We start from the raw sequence: 18,856 nt of genomic DNA, 5'->3' as shown, positions 1-18,856 counted from the left end.
TGCAGGTTTAATAACTCAACTTTGCCCAATAATTTGAATGGGTTAATGGCATAATTTGGGGTGATGTTCTTCATGAAAGTTGTTTGTCTATATCATATCTTGTTACTGTAAAACTTTCAGATCAATTTGACCATTCTACAGTGAGTTATGGCCAAATGAACAGTTACTGTTCATTTGGTCATTCTCAGGTCTGCTTTGTGGTATCCGGATTGGGGCCAAATTTTGGTCCTCTTGCTTTGGTCTTTTGGGCATGGTTTCTTCAGAAAAAATGTGCCATTATAAGCCTAGTTTCATGTCCAATTGGCCAAACACCAATTGGACCTACACAGCCAAAGTTATGGCTGTCTAAGTGGACTGAAATTTCAGTCACCCTGCTGCACTTACAAGGCAGCCTACTCATTCCCTTTGCCATGCTACATTTCAGTCCAAATTATGGTCAACTTACCTAAAATGGTCACTAATTGACCCTTATAATGTTCTTTCACAATTTCATAAGCTAAATCCAAGTTTCACACCTCAAAACCCTAATTTCCATTATAAATTTTCACAACTACCTTAATTAATCACTTTCATTCCTTACATATATATATATATATATATTTTAAACATACTCTCTAGTTCACTCTAAGTCCATCAAGACACTCAATCATGTTCCTTCTTTAGGGCTGCCAAAAATCATGGTGGACATACACATAACTTTTATTCATTTAAGTTACAAATTCATACTTGTTTCAAGTCTCTAGCATGGGATTAAAGAGTTTTAAGTATATATGTGCACTAACCTCTTGTAGGGCAGAATTTTCCCAAGTTAATCTTCACTTTCTTTCCCTTTCTAGGCTGCCAAACACTTCCCAAGAGGTAGAGACAAGTTTTTAGTGAAGGGACTTAGGGTTTTGGGGTGAGGAAAGCATGGAAATTGAAGCTTTAGAAAGTTTGTTAATGGAGGAGTGAGGGAGGAGGTGAAAAACGTTTTTGAAGGAGAAGAAGGGCTGCTATTTGCTTTTTAATTCTTTGGTCTCTTTTGACTCTTTTTATTAGTTAATTTGATGGTTACTTAATTGTGATTGGTGGACAATTTTAAATGACCTCATAATATGTCATAATTGGCATTTTATTGTATTTTCTTTTCTCTTCTTCTCTACTCACTTTCAATTAATTTTTTATCAATATTAATTCATATTTTATGTCATAATAATTATTTACTTAACTGGACAAGTCGGCCAAAAATCACCTCTGAAGGCGAAATGACCAAAATGCCCTCCGTTTGGCTTAATGGGTCAAAATTGTCTGTACTGATTGAAAAATTTTTCTAGGTATTTTCTTGGCATTCTAATGCCATGGGAACCTCAATAACCCTTCTCTGGAGTCTCAAAAATTATTTTATAATTTTTCCCTTGGGTCCAGGGCTCCTCGTTGCGAGAACCGCAACTTCCCTCTGAGTTACCCCTCGCTAGGGCACCGGCTCGTTTGACTTGGTTGTATTTTATTTCTAAAATTTTTTACTAAATTTTTCTTATTAATATTTGAGTTAATTATGATTCCTGACTTTAGTTTAAATATTTTTCCGGACGTTCTAGCTGTCCGGACCGACACCGGTCACCGGAACAGTAGAATGTACGGAGTTACTATCGGGAGGGTGTTACAAAATGAGTTAATAAGACTTCAAAAGAATTAGTTACAACTATGAAATAATCCAAACCACATAAAAATTGTTAAGTAAAATGATAAAAGAGTTGCAAAAATAGGTATAACTTAACTAAATATTTTAAATGTACCTTCTATTGCCATATAAATATAAACTGAGTATTTTTATTAATTCTGTATGTTGTACATTATCCCTGTGAATTTCGGAATTAAACGCTTTCAAAGCGATACAAATGAGAACAAAAGATAATTAATATTAGACACATTATATTAAATTAAATTGATTCTTAAATATTCAAATTATGCTTCGTTCTTTCTTTATTTGTATATTTTATTTTCTTGTTCTATTATTGCACCACTAAGTAGCAATGCTTAGCGCGATGGATTTGTTTCCTCGCGCAGGTACTTTGACTAAGATTTTTGGAGTCCAGATCTGCAGAAGTGCCTGAAGTATTCAAGGTTGTCACCTCCTCAGTAATGCATATAGATAGGGCCCATATAGATCATATTTTGTATTTAGTATAAAATGCTAGATATTGTATTATAATGTAGATCATGAGCAGGTAATTAATAGAAATGTAATGTAATTTAATAAATTAGCTTTTTCATATGTAATTAATTTATATATCATGTAAATTATGAAATTATGTAAATTAAAGAAATTTGAAAATTTTACTTATGTGATTTGAGCATGAATGAGATTGTATGGATTCGAAGACAGATTTGAAATATATAGATAATGCATGGAAATGAATATGAAATTAAGATATATGAATGAGATGTGAATTATGAGATGGTTATGAAAATAATTGATGAGATTTTAATTGTAAAATATTATTGAAACTTTCAAACAGGTAAATAGTAAAATACGTCAACTGGTAATAAAATAGGGGAAACTCCGCTGGTTTCTCCGTCAAAAAATAATTAATATTAAAATATAACGAGATCAAAATATGAAAGGAATAAAGTAAGATAAGATAGGGTGCTCCGGCACCGAATGTAGCACACTTTGCTCGGCTACACTGTTGTCGGGTGAGGGGTGTTACAGTTAAATTACCCTTTGTCTAGGTATTCTGCATTTATCTCATACAAGACCTTATACCTTGGTATCTTCATGCTTCTTCTGAGTGAGAGGTAGACCGCTGACAAAGTCCATAGTGACTCGGTCCCATTTCCATTCAAGTATGTTTATGGGCTGTAACAAACCTGATGGAACTTGATGTTCTGCTTTGACTTGCTGACATGTCAAGCATCTAGTTACATAGTCAACTATGTCCTTCTTTATACTTGGCCACCAGTATCGGAGTTTCAGGTCATGGTACATTTTTGTGCTTCCTGGGTGCATAGCATACACACTATTATGTGCTTCTTTCAGAATACTGGTTTTCAACTTTTTATCATCTGGTACACATACTCTTTCTTTATCGTAAAGGCACCTATTTTCTTTCACTTCATATTCAGTTTCCTTCCCCTCAGTGATTTTGCCCATAATAGCCATTAATTTCTCATCTGTCTTCTACCCATCCTGTATCTGTTGTAACAAATTCGGCTTCACTTGCAACTCAGCCAAAATAACTCCATAATGAGTTAAGGACAGTTGGGCATTCAAAGATCTTAATGCTACAATAGATTTTCTACTTAAAGCATCATCGACTACATTTACCTTCCCAGGGTGGTAGTCAATCTTAGAAAACACACCGGCTCCCTTCAACTGATCAAACAGATCGTCAATTCTAGGTAATGGATACTTGTTCTTCATCATACTGCTTTAATCGCGATAGTCAACACATAACCTCAGTGTCCCATCTTTCTTCTTTACAAATAGTACCGGAGCTCCTCACGGTGACACACTGGGGAGTATGAACCCCTTGTCTAGTAATTCTTGTAGCTGGATTTTTAACTCTTTCAATTCAACTGGTGCCATCCTATATGGAGCAATTAAAATTAGAGTTGTACCCGGCATAATCTCAATAGCAAATTCAACTTCCCTTTCTGGTGGCAAACTATGCAATTCCTCAGGAAATACCTCAGAGAAATCCCTTACTGTGGGTATGTCAGACAAGTCAAGTTTTCTCAACCATGTGTCAACCACGTGTGCCAGATAGGCTTCACACCCTTTTCTCAACCATCTCCTTGCAACTGTAGCTGAGATGACATTGGACAAGAAATCTGTCCTTTCACCTACTACTATTATTTCTTCGTTCTCAGTAGTTTTCAGAGAGATTCTCTTCAATTTACAATCTACTATTGCCTGATGATGGGATAATCAGTCCATTCCCAAAATCACATCAAACTCATGGAAAGGCAGTTCGATTAAGTCTGCTGAGAACTCTTTTCCTTGAATCTTCAATGGACAGCCCTTATACACTTTGTTTACTACCACACTGTGGCCTAGCGGATTTGTGACCAGGATATCTTGGTCACTTTTCTCTATTGGTATTCCCTTTTCTACAGGCAGCTTGATACAAATATAGGAATGAGTAGATCCAGGATCCACTAATGCATGCACAGAAGTATTATAAAGGAGGCACGTACCCTTGATGACATATGGAGCATCTTGTTCCTCCTGTGCCCGTATAGCATAGGCTCTAGCTGGTTTTCTGCCTTCTGCTCTCTCCACAGATTTTGATACGATTTCTGTGAAGTACCGGCTGCCTCAGCCTTACCTGGCCTTCTACCCCTTGGAGCTGGAGGGGCAAGCCTATCAGTTGATGCTGGAGTGGATGTAGCAGTTCTACGAGGACAATCTTGGACTAGGTGGTCTGTAGATCCATACCGTAAACAAGGACCTATCATCCTCCAACATTCACCCTTATGCCATTTTTGGCAATGTGGGTAAGCAACAGATACTGTTGGGGCTGGTCCCCTGTACCCTATCCCTGGAGAGCTAGCCATTGAAGGGGTGGACTGACCTCTCCTTGGTGCAAACTGAGATTTGGGCCTCTGTGACTGACCCTGACTTGGTGCTCTACTGAAACTTTGAGTAGGCGAACCTCTGAATTTCTTGCTTCCGGAGAGAGTATCAATACAATTTCTAAATGTATTCTAAAATACCTACATCATTCCTTTCTGTCAAAAATATTAAAATACTGATAAGACTCCATATCTATGTCCAAATATCTTCATCCTCATGGTGTTCTTTCTAATTTATAGCTATACTGAATTCTCAAAGCTTATAGCAATTTTTTTGTGGTAATGGTAGTCCACATTAGTGTAACCGAGTCACTGACTCTAGCTACCTTAGAAGTGTAGTCTTTCGATAGGCTAGTTCTGAAGTTTTAAATTTTTTACTAGAATTTTCACATTTATTTCCCATAATAGTACTCTATTCGGGTGTAACTGTATCAAATTATAAATTACTTACAAATATTCTTAGTTTATTGTACCACGAGGAAGCACGTAGCTCTACACAATAATCTCATGTCGGTACTGTAATCTGCAGCTTATAATACAAATATAGAGAATATTACATAGTCACTACGTTATAACCTCATGAATTATGTTTTCTACTTCTTTTTCTAATGCCCTCTATGACTCTGAGTCCATATCTTAACTTTGAATAATCAAAAGTAAATAGATCTGCATAGTGTCACCTCGACTCTTATGAATGCAATGCATGTATGCACACTAGTTCTTTCTACTTATCTTTGCCTAGGAATGCCTAAACCGTGCTCTGATACCACTAAATGTAACACCCCTCTCCCGTCTACAGTGTAGCCAAGCAAAGTGTGTTACACGGAGTGCCGGAGCACCAGATCTTATCTGATTTCATTACAGTTCTTGATTTATTTATTCAAAAACTTTATTTAAGTTTTAGGCTATTTTTACTTTTATGAAAATCTAACTAATTTGGAAATTTTAAAAATTTTAACGATAATCCGACAAAGTGTCGGCTGTAATTGGGACTAACAGTTCTTCTGAACTTGCCAAAGACAATTCACAACATATTCAAATTCATAGCTCAATTTATCTTAATAATATCTCATCAGTTTCTCAAAATTTCTTAAACTCAATCTCATTCAGAATCATTATGATTAGACAATCAATTCAGACATCAGAATTCTTACATTTCATTAACTTAAATAATTTACCAATTAAGTACATAAATTTGTCAAGTACAGGATATACAAATGAAATTACAATATGCTTAGAATGAACAAAATACATAACATGTATAATTATGAGCCCTATCTATATGCATTGCTGAGGAGGTGACAATCTTGAACTCTTCTGACACTTCTGCAGATCTGGACTCCAAAAATCTCAGTCGACATTGTACTAGTTTTACCATCAGTAGCAGCGCGAGGAAGCAATTCCATCGCACTAAGCATTTCTGCTTAGTGGTGCAATAGTATAACAAGAAACAATATATACAAATAAAGAAAGAAATAAATCATAATTTGGATACTCAGGAATCAATTTAATTTGATATGGTATTTCTAGTATCAATGATCTTATATACTAGTTTGTTCCTTTTTTGGAAGTGCTTAGTTTATAACTTTTCAGTAATACTACCCAATATACAAATTATTCTAACTGTATTATATTTCAAGTCTCTACAGTTCTGTAATTTATATTTTTATTATGTTTCTTTTGCTAATCTCTTTTACTCATTCATTCAATACTTAATTAATTATACTGAAATTTCATTATACTTAACTTAACTTAGCTTCCTGAATTGAATAATGTTTTAAATGACTGCCCATATATAGCCTATACACTGATCAGACTGGATAAACGGATATACTAGCACTGGGTACCTAGTACCTCGGGTCGTCACACCATCGGTCACAAAGTATCTCCTGGTGTGCAGACAGTGTGGCTAAAAAGCCATATAATCAATCTGGCATTAAGCCGAGTATAATAACACAATCTGTATAGCCATAGGATGTTAAAATCATAGTATGGCATAATAAGCCATAAAACACAATATGACGTAAAGTCATTTATAGAACAACTGTCAGAATCCTATTAGCATGCCAACCTATCCAAACTAGTCAACTAGGCAATTTAGGGCATATTACAATGTTACATATTTAATTCTTTATTCATAGGGTTTATACATTTTTATGCCTTTCACTGGTCAATAAAATTATTGACCTTTTTATGCATCATGGATAGGTTGATTCTAGCATCAACATGTCACAATTTACAATTCAATATATTGTCAATATAATGCAATTTACCCTTTTCACAAGTTGGCATTCATTGCCAAATTACTTCAAGCATCATTTTATGTAATTACCAATTTGCAATTTTAGTGTGCTAGATTGGTCTAGCTTAAAGTCCTATTTCCCTTGGTTTTTATCTTCTAGACAAAGAAGCAAAATTGTGGCTTTATGTCTTATTGCACCCGGGGCAAAATTTCAGGTCATTATGAGTTGTATAGACCAAGATATGATCAATTTACTAAAGATGGACAGATTGCACCTTTGGTGCAAAATTTGGTCAATTTCTCAATTTTAGTGTGCTAGATTTGTCTAGCTTAAAGTCGTATTTCTCTTGGTACTATTCCCTTCAATTCATTGCATTAGTCAACCTATAATGTTGACCCTTGATGCACTCTACGTGAGTCAATTCTAATGTTACTAATATGTCACATTTTATAGCCCTTTAGTGTTGGTATATGTTACCAAATTCATTTCCAAGTGTATTGCATTTTATTGCAATTTACCGGATTTCGGTATACTATTTTGACCTAGCCGTACGACCTAGTTCTCTCAGTTTTTGGGTTTTGGTCCAAACTACAAACTTGTAGGTCTATGTCTTATTGCATGCGGGGCAAAATTTCAGGTCATTCTGAGTTGTGTAGACCAAGATATGGTCAATTTACCAATGCTGGACATATTACACCTTTAGTGCAAAATTTGGTCAATTTTAGGTCACTTTTGGTTCGGCAGTTTTTGTACATGAACTTGTGCAAGCCATTTGACTTAGTTATGGCCATTTCTGGGCTTTGGAATCTTCATAAGAATTGTATATCTATGTCTAAAATAACCATGGTAAAAATTTCAGGTCAATTGGACCTATTTTGAGTGAGTTATGGTCATCCCAAGTCTACTGTTCATATGGTCAAAAATCTGGGTTGCAAGGTTGCTATTCCGGATTTGGTCATTTTTTAGGTCAATTTCTAGGCAGAATTTTGGCAACATTTCTACATGAAAGTTGGCCTATTTGGTGTCTAGTTTTACCCCCCATTGGCCTCATACCAATTGAGTTCACAGTTTGGCACTTATGGCCTAATTTAGGTACTGCCTTCAATATACAACCTGCACAAAGCACATACACTTCCAATTTGATATTCCTTCTTCTCCTCATTACTTCAATATTCAATCAATAACACTTCCATATATACATTGTACACAATTCCAGCAATAATTTTGGGTAGAATATTCAAGTGCTCAATGCACACAATTCACCATTAAGTTCAACATTCACTTCCACCAAAATTCAACATATCTCAATGTCAATATTACACATACACTTCAACATAATCATACTTCAATATCACTTACACATACTGCCCACAATTTAATACTAGCATATTTCATTAATAAACTACATATTCACACACAAATTCATGATTTAATAGGCTGCCAAACATGGCAGTTTGCCAAAGCATCATGACCCATATTCAAACCCTTAATTCAAGCACTAACATGCACATCATTGGATATTAACTTACTACCACTTTCATTTAAGTTAATTAACCTTAATTTCCATCCATTAGAGGTAAGAAAAACTCAACTACAATAAACTTTCATGGCTATCCAAAATTGAATATATCAATAACTCATCGAATCCTTCAAATTTCTTCACCATCCAACTCATCTCAACCTTAATACAAACTTTAATGAAGCAAGGGATGAAAAACTAACACTAACCTTTTTTGAGCTTCACCAAAACTTCATCAAATCCTCTTCTTTTTGCTTCCAACATACTGCCCAAGGTGTGTGTGCAAGCTTTGATGAAGAAACTAAGTAGAAATGGTGGCTTGATCATGCACCCATGGAGGTTGCATGTGGGGTGGCCATGGTGATTTCCATGGTGAACTTCATTTCTCTTGGCTGGTTATTTCTCAAGGTGGAAGATGATGGTTCTACTGGCCCAAAGGAATATTTAAGTGTCCCAAATTAAGAGTTAGTGGAGCACTAACATGGATTTTAATGTTAATTATTCAAAGTTTCATAAATTGGATTGTATCCCCCAATTCTTTCACTATTCTTATAATGTATCACAATTTAATTTTTCATGACATTCTCTAAGTCTAATATCATTTATTTTTAATGGACATTGAGGTCAAAAGGTAACTCTAGGTGTCAAATGACCAAAATACCCCACTTCGGGTTATATTCTCGATTTTTTGGTAATACCGATTTTTGTCTGTTTCTCAATTTTTCGTTTTTCTTTGTACTAATTTATTAATTTTTTTTAATAATTATAGTGTCAATTATATTTCAATAGACCTTTAATTACGTCCTGAAATTAAATTTTCAGGGTTCCCCACAGTCCTGGGGTCGGCAACGGCCTTCCCAGTGCGGTCATGCATCGCTGCGATGTCGGCTCGTTTAACTTAGTTTCATTTTCTCTCTTTCATTTGTCTTTGATTTTTCTTGCATTTTCTTCTTATTTATTTCATCATTATATGTCTGTTCATTATCACCGAAGTGTAGTTCTAGACATTTCGACTTTCTGAGACAGACATTAGCTATCGGAACAGTAGAATGTACGGACTATAAAAATGAGGATGTTACAGCATACATTCCCATACATCTCATGCATTCATGGATAAGTAATAAATATGGTATGCTCATGGACTTTCTAAGGGATTCAATTCTGAGCCACCAAGAATTGAATCAGGGCATTCCTAGGTGCATTTCACTCATTCATTTTGCAAGAGTTGCTGAAGGAGTACATAATCAACACTTGATATTGAATTCCTCCCACTGGTTCCACCAATGCTCTTGAACTTCTTGCAATCCAATATTACATAGTAATCCTTGGCATATCAAGGCGAATTTACAAGAACTTAAATAAATAAAATTACAACCAAAAATTATTACAAACTTAATAATACATGCCCAAATAAATTAAAATAAATTAATTAATTTACAATCCCAAAGAAATATAAAAGAAATAAATCCAATCACATTGGTCTTTTATAGTCCATGATCATCCATCATGCATATCACTATTTAACAATTAAATAAAACATACATACTCAAATTAAATGGAATATCTCATATTCAACTTAAAAATCCAGATTTGAATATGATTCAAATAAATTTAAAAATTTAGATTTGAATCTCATTCAAACAAATTTAAAAATTCAGATTTGAATTACATTCAAACAACCATAAAAATTCAGATTTGAATCACATTCAAACAATTTTTAAAAAATCAGAGTTGAATCACATTCAAACAATTTTTAAAAATTCATATATGAATATTATTCAAACAACTTTAAAAAATCAGATTTAAATATGATTTAAATAACTTTAAAAATTCAGATTTGAATCACATTCAAACAACTTTTAAATTTCATATTTGAATCACATTCAAACAATTTTTTAAAATTCTGATTTGAATTAAAATTTAATTGTGTGATTAAGATTCTAATTAAACAATTTAATTAGACATAGGATGACCTTTTAGATCATACAACAATTGAAAATTAAAAAGCCAAACCTTTGCACCACCCATGAAGCCAAACCATGCGCACCATTGATGGTGTTGTTCAAGCATGCCACCACATATCCATTGCAACTAGCAATGGATAAATCATCTCATGATCAAACACACAATTAAATCATATAATCAACAATCTAAATGGCAAATATAGTGGCTCTGATACCAATTGAAGGAACGAAAGCGTAAAAAACACAAGTTTATGCCATTGAATTTAAAATTTTCATCTAGGGTCACATGCATCATGCAATATTTATTTTTATCTATTTGATTTCAATGATAAACAACATATTAAAACTCTTTTAATATGTTTTTGGATCTGTATTTGCCATTTAAGGTTTTAAAATTAATTAGATTAATTTTAGAACCCTAGATTAAATCAAGAGCAAACACACTAACCTCATGATGCACTGCAGTGTATTTGCGCCTTTGAGTTGCGTCTTCAGGACACCAGATGTTGTCCCTCTAGCTTGTCGACACCAAGAACACCTATGGCAGCCCTTGAACAGCTTCTAAAGCTTTTTCTATTATTTAAAAAATCAAGTTCTGCCTTTTAAGAGATTAAAGATGTAAACAGGACACTAGAAACGATTTCTAGTATTTTTAATTTAAGAGATTGATGGCTAATCTCTTTGAATTGATGAGAGATGAAGAAGAAGAGATGGAGAGCCTCAAAATGGCGTGACAAAGGAGGAGTGGCTGCTGGTTGTCATATTTTTAATTCATAACAACACTTATATAGCTAGGTCAACACATTAAACCCTTGCCATATGTCACCCTCTGATTGGTTCTAGGTTTAATTGACCCAATCACATTGTGCCAAGTGTTAAACCTATATTTAATCTTAATTTTAATCATCTTACATGATTAAAAGACATTTGGCAAGCTTATGTGTAATGCCATTTGTCACCATCTCATGGTGCTACATGTCACCCTGTGAAATGACCAATATGCCCTTGTGTCTTAATTTTGAGTTCTTAACCCAAAATAATTATTTCTCTTCTTCTAATCAATTTATATCAAATATAAATAAATTAATTAATCTCTATTAATTAATTTCTCGTTAATTAAATTCATATTTAAATACTTTAAATATAAATTTAACTTATACTACACATCCAATAATCTAGATTTGGTTTCAAGTCATGCTAGGGACTTTGCAATCTAATTGCAAACCAAACCTATTTAATTAATCAATTAAACTCTTTAATTAATTAATTAAATCATATTTAATTAGGTGATAACTTGTGTATGTGTGTGACTTACTAGGCTCATCACTGATTGACAATGAGATATGATATCAACTCTTAATATCATCAGAACTCTTTCTTACCATAAATGATTTCTGTAAATCATTTTATGCACCTCATAGACCATGGTTAACACCTAGCATAGCATGCCATGGCCACCCAATCAGTAATAAGGTTTACCTTAAATGAACTTATAATCATATGTTACCAAGCACTGGAATCTCTCTGTTACAAAATCCCAACTCAAGCTGGAGTCATGGTTTTATGTTAAACTCCATTTGCTATGAATATTATGTTCTCTTTTAATTCCAGTTCTTGATTAAAAAGATTTTCTCATCAGAAACTCTTTTCTGAATAAATCTATCTATCTTGGCCAGGAACTTGAAACATAAAAAACAATTAAATGAACATAGGATTTTATCTCTATTTACTTAGAGGAACAGATTCCATCTTGATCAACACCTACCTCCATATATAAGTAGTAGGAGCCAACACATGCCCATATACCCATACACAGTACAAATATGAAAGCAGTATCAAACTCAAACTACCTATATACAAGATAATTATGCTATCTCAGGTCTAAAAATTATATGCACTGATATGATTTATGACAAAATATTGACAAGAGTAAACTCTATGTGCTTGTCATAAGTGTCACTGGTTCGGCCTACTTATCATTTATAAGTGCCTATCATGTTTGCTATATGGCATGAGACTCACCATTCCATCTTATTTATATCTCATATAAATAACTTGGTAACAAACATGAATACAATCTTTCTGGATAAGTCATGTCCTTATCATGAAGTATCCTTGATTGTGAACCTATTTATGATATTTTGTACTAAAAATACTGTCACTCAATTTCTTAACAACTTAATAATAGAATTTCTAACAAAATATCAATGGACCTTTTCTATTACACATAAATATATTATGTAAACAGAAAAGTGGAAATGCCTTTTATTAATAAAAATATGTACATGATACATACTAAATGATATGCTCTAGGGCATACTACTAACAAGGAGTGCCAACTTTATTTCTATCTCGACCTCTACTGACTGTCTGTGAACTTTCGAGAGTAGATTGAGGTACTCTAGTATAATTTCTAAAAAAGTGTCCAAGCTTTCTACAATTGTAGCAGGCTCCAGAGGCCTTACGACAATTACCTCCATGTAGCTTACCACAAACATGGCAGAAACGGGCAGAATTGGAACTTCTGGTTATTCGACGACTAGATCTTGGTGTTCTCTACCCTAATGATCCGCCTCTGTCATATCCCTAAGCTCGGGGTTCCTCAAATTCTTTTCTCTTCCCCAAATGATTGTTCGAACTCTAACCCATAGATTTCTCCCTCTTCTCTATTTCATGTTGCCCTTTTGGGGGTTGGGTCTGTTCTTGAGCTTGAGCTGACAAAGTATTAGCCATTTATTAAAAGAAAGTGGCCATTTGTTTGGTCATTTATGCAGTAATTTGTACCAGTAAAACTGATAACGTCAGGCCTTCGACACTTTGTGGAGCTGGGCCTCAACTTATACTTTCACCATCACAGACTGTTCCATTGTCTCATTCTTCTATTCCATTCTTTTCACAGGATTTTCTATTTTCTGTACAACTAACACAAGGAGATTTCTCTCCATTAGTTCATATTTATGATGTAAATGTACTATATGTATCAAACATTTGAGCAGTTGTATTTACTGACAAAAAGATTTCATATTCATAGTTTCAAATTTACTTTAAAACCATTGCTCTGATACCACAAAACATGTCACACCCTACTCCCCTGTAAGATGTAGCATGATCCTGTAGTACACCTAATGAATTACCGTATTTCGCCTACCAATAACCTATTAGATATACTACAAGGGATTTTAAAATAATTTTCGTGAAATTTAAATCATCGATTAAAATCTGGTGTTATAAAATTTTTTTCAAAATTTCGGCAGAGTGCCGACTATGTTTTGAGAAAATAGTTTTTTAAATCTGAAAAGGAAAATACTCCCAATATGTTTTCTCAAATACAACTCCAATAACTTCATTTCAACTCACAATTCAATTCTCAATAATCAAATCAATTCATTTTCAAACCAATCTCATCATAAAGAACATTTCATTAATTATAAAACTCAAAAATTAATATTACAAAACTATACAGGTAAATGAAATCTCAAATTTACATTACAATAATTTATATTTAATTACATACCAAAATATTTTACAAGAGTTTTTATACAACTGCTCAAATAATTTACATACATATTATTACATGCATACATCAAAACCTATGTACATGGGTAAACCTGGAGCTGATCTGAATGTGTCTTCAAATAAGCTTACTCAATTACTCTATGCTCTTTTCACCTGCAACAGCATACAAAGCTATCGCTGAGTGGTGAACTCAGTGGTGCACAACTATAATTTAAAACATAGTACAATATACATTGATAAAATTTACAGCAAATAATTTGGAAATCTGAATACTCATCAAATTTCAAAACTCAAAATATTCATTGCCAATAATATAAATCATTTGTATAAAATGACTTTAATCATAAAATTCAATTTATCAAATCATAACTAACCATTTAAGGTAATTCCAACAATTTATTGGAGATAAAGATTAATTCCAATAAAATCAATTATACATAAATTCCATTTGAAATCGAAATTCTTTACTATTCAATAACCATTCTTTATCTCTAAAACCATTCTTTATCTCAAAGTCATTCTTTATCTCAAAAACCATTCTTTATCTCAAAGCCATTCTTTATCTCAAAAACTATTCTTTATCTCACTAACTATGCAAGACTAATCGGAAAGGGCCATCTTCGGGGTGATTCTAACTCCCTATGGTCGGGGAGGTCGAATCGGATTCTAACTCCCTATGGTCAGGGAGGTCGAATCATCGTGCACAATACACATCACAATAATGAAACTTCCGAAAGGGCCATAACATAAAAAACTTAGATCTAACCTCTAATAAGAGGAGAATCTAAGCCTATGCATGTATCATGGTAATCAAAACACAACTAACTCCATTGTCTTCTCAACAAATAAGAGAGACGGGTAATAACCTAGTCAAGCATCTATAGTGAGATATAAAACAATATCGCAATCCTTTTAGTGAGCATAAATTACAATACAATTCAATTCAAAGTCAATTCCAATATCCAATAATTTTTATGCTCATCATAATTCAAATCATAAATTTGCATTTTTCCATGCAAATTGCCCATCACAATTCAAAACATGTTCTATCATAATTTTCCAAAACATAATTTATTCAATTCACAACAATGCTTAATACTTGTGGAAGTACCATTTCACAAAGCTAAATTCATACATACTATAACAATTTCAATAATCATTGAATTAAATCCAATGCTTGTTAAATATAATACATAAAAAAAATATGTCATTTAATCATATGAAATATTCAGAACAAAATTAGTTAAAAACTAGTTGTGCACAAACCTGATTTGAGTCGCTCCTATGCCTTGACTCAATGTTCTTTATGCTTCTCAATATCCTTATTAACTGAAACACACAATTTAAAGTGTTTCAGTACTCAATGAATTTGTTTCCAACCATAAAAGCCAATATCTAAATTTTCTTTGTACTATTCCCTTCAATTCATTTCATTAGTCAACTTATAATGTTGACCCTTGATGCACTCTAAGTGACTCAATTCCAATGTTACCAATATGTCACATTTTATAGCCCTTTAGTGTTGGTATATGTTACCAAATTCATTTTCAAGTGTATTGCATTTTATTGCAATTTATCGGATTTTGGTGTACTATTTTGACATAGCCGGACGACCTAGTTCCCTCGGTTTTCGGTCCAAACTACAAACTTGTAGGTATATGTCTTATTGCACGCGGGGAAAAATTTCAGATCATTCTGAGTTATGTAGACCAAGATATGGTTAATTTACCAATGCTGGACAGAATGCACTAAAATGGTAGGCTTAGGTCATTTTAGGTCACTTTTGGTTCAGCTAGTTTTGGTACCTGAATTTGTGCAAGCTATTTGGCTTGGTTCTGGCCATTTCTGGGCTTTGGTGTCTTCATAAGAATTGTAGATCTATGTATAAACTATTCATGATAAAAATTTCAGGTCAATTGGACTTGTTTTGAGTGAGTTATGGTCCTCCTAATTACTACCATTCATATGGTCAAAAATTCTAGCCTGCACTTACCTATTCCGGATTTGGTCAATTTTTATGTCCCTTTGTGGACAGAATTTAGGTAAGCTTCCTTCATGAAAGTTGGCACATTTTGTGCCTAGTTTCACCTCCAATTGATATCATACCAATTACAGTCACACACTTGAGGTTCTAAGCTAAAACATACACTGCCCTATTATACATTCTTCATCACTTACCAATTACACTTCCAATTTGACATTCCTCCTCCTCCTCATGACTTCATTATTTATTCATAGCACTTCTACAAATACTAAACACAATTTCAGTAAGCATATTGGGCAGAACACTCAAGTGCTCAATGCACACAATTCACCATTAAAGTCCAACATTCACATCCACCCAAATTCAATGTACATCAACACTTATTTTACACATACACTTCCATGGTAATTATACAAACTGCCCACAATTCAACACCATCATATTTCATTAATAAACTTCATATTCACACACACAAATTCATAATATTATAGGCTGCCAAACATGGCAGTTTGCCAAAGCATCAAGGTCCCATTTCAAACCCTTAATTCAAGCACTAACATGCACATACTTGGACATTAACCTACTACCACTTCTATTTGAGTTAATCAACCTTAATTCCCGTCAAATACATATAAGAATAAGTCACTAACCATGCATTGTCATGGCTGCCAAAACTAAGGTTCACCATGTAACACCCCTATGTTCGGTAGTGCGTTCTACTGTTCCGGTGACAAGTGTTGTTCGGATAGCTAGGATGCCTAGAACTACACTTAGATATGGATGATGAGACATAAAATAATGAAATAAAAGAAAAAAAAAGGAAAAATAATAGCAATGAAATGTAACCAAGTTAAACGAGCCAAGAACCCTAGCGATGGGTGACCGCATCGGGAAGTCGCGGTGTGGACCGTTGATTAGCCCTGGACCGCAGGGAACCCTGGAAAATATTTTTAGGACTTAAATAAATGTCTATTGAAGTTTAAATACTATTAGAAATATCAAAGAAAAATTAATTAATTAGTACAAAGGAAAGTGAGAAATCGAAAAACGGACAAAACCCGGTGTTACCGAAAAATCGGGAATGCAACTCGAACAAGGGCATTGTGCTCATTTGACACCCCGAGTTGTCTTTTGACCTAAATTTCCATTAAAAATAAATGATATCACACTTGGAAAATGTCATGAAAAATTAAATTAGTGGTACCTAATGTAAATAGCTAAAGTTAGGAGCTTCATGTGGGAATAAGGAAGGTTATGATTAAATAAACATTAAATTTGCATTAGTGCTCCACTAACTCACTAAAGTGGACCACTTAATCTGCATTTGGACAGTAGATTCATCTTCTTCTTCAAGCTTGGAGAACTAGCCGAAAATGGAGAAAGGAAAAACTCCATTGCCGCATGGTTTTGGAGCTCCATGCAAGTGTGATTCAAGCTTCTTTCTCTCCACTTTCCTTCATTAAAAGTTGTCCATACACCTTGGGCAGTAGATAGGCAACAAGAAAACCAAGTTTTGGAGAGGTTTTGAAAAGTTTCCAAAGTGGTAAGTATGTGTTTTTTATTATTGCTTTATTAAAGTTTGTGAGGATGTTATGGGTACTTGAATTGTGGAGAGATTTTTGGAGATTGATGTATTAAGGGAGATGTGTATTTTTGGCAGCCATGGAAACTCCTTAAGGGCAGTTTATTCTAGCTTGTAAATGGTAGATTAAAGGACTGATTAAGTGTTTATATGTATAAGAATAAATTGGGTGATGCATACTAAGTATATGTGAATGTATACTTGAATTTGGAAGCTTGGAACTTTATTCAAAGTGAGGTACAAATCGGCAGCTTGAATTATGAACCAAAAAAATGTTATTTCATGGTTTGGTTTATGGAATTTTATGGTTGAATTATGGTACTTGTTGTGGCAGCTTGTACATGTATGTAAGAGTTTGAGTTTGGACATGTAAATGAGCCATATTATGTAGTTAAATTATATGTAAATTGGACTTGGTAAATTCTGTACTATAAGGTGCATATTGAGTGTGGTTATAAGCTGCCAAAGTGACCAAAAATGTATTGTGAAATGTGTTTAGGTTATGGTACAAACCAGAATTTGCATGAATGTGTAACTTGGTAAGTGTTAAAAGTGTCATTTGATGAGTAATGAACAAAATGCAATAGGGCAGTTTATGTTTTGGGCTTAGAACTTTAAGTGTGTAGCTCCAATTGGTATGAGACCAATTGGAGGTGAAACTAGGCACAAAAAGTGCCAACTTTCATGAAGGAAGCTTACCAAAATTCTTCTTGGAAGGTAACTTGAAAAATAACCAAATCCGGATTAGTGCATTTAAGGCCTGAAAATTGAGCATTTGGGCAGCAGTTAGTGTTTTGGCCATAACTCACTCAAAACAGGTCCAATTGACCTAAAATTTTTACCATGAATAGTTGAGACATATATCTACAAGTCTTATGAAGACATCAAAGCCCAGAAATGACAATAAGTAAGTCAAATAGCTTTCAAAAGTTCCGGTCCAAAAACTAGCCGAACCTAAAATGACCTAAAGTGACAATTTTGATGCACTTTGACCAGCAATAGTAAAATGACTATAACTTGCTCTAGTAAACTCAGAATGATCTGAAATTTTGCCCCGCGGGCAATAAGACGTAGATCTACAAGTTTGTAGTTTTGACCAAAACCCAAAAACTGAAGGAACTAGCTCATCCGGCTAGGTTAAATTAGTATACCGAAATCCGACAAATTGCAATAAAACGCAATATACATGGAAATGAATTTGGTAACATGTACCAATAAAAAAAGGCTACAAATGTGATATATTGGTGAAATTAAAACCTAATTCACCTAGAATGCATCGAGGGTCGACATCTTAGGTTGACTAAGGAAATAATAGAACTCAATGAATTAATTATTAAGCATTATTGTTAGAGACAGTTTAAATGAGTACTGAAACACTTCAAATTATGTTTCTCAGTTAGCAACGACTCAGGAAAAGGGAAGGAAACACTGAGTCAGAGCCAAGAGGCATATATCAGAGGTTTCTGCACAATAATTATTTCTTTTGAATTT

The sequence above is a fragment of the Hevea brasiliensis genome, chromosome 1 (genome assembly GCF_030052815.1).
Source record: "Hevea brasiliensis isolate MT/VB/25A 57/8 chromosome 1, ASM3005281v1, whole genome shotgun sequence".
Taxonomy (NCBI): domain Eukaryota; kingdom Viridiplantae; phylum Streptophyta; class Magnoliopsida; order Malpighiales; family Euphorbiaceae; genus Hevea; species Hevea brasiliensis.
This window is presented reverse-complemented; position numbering follows the sequence as displayed.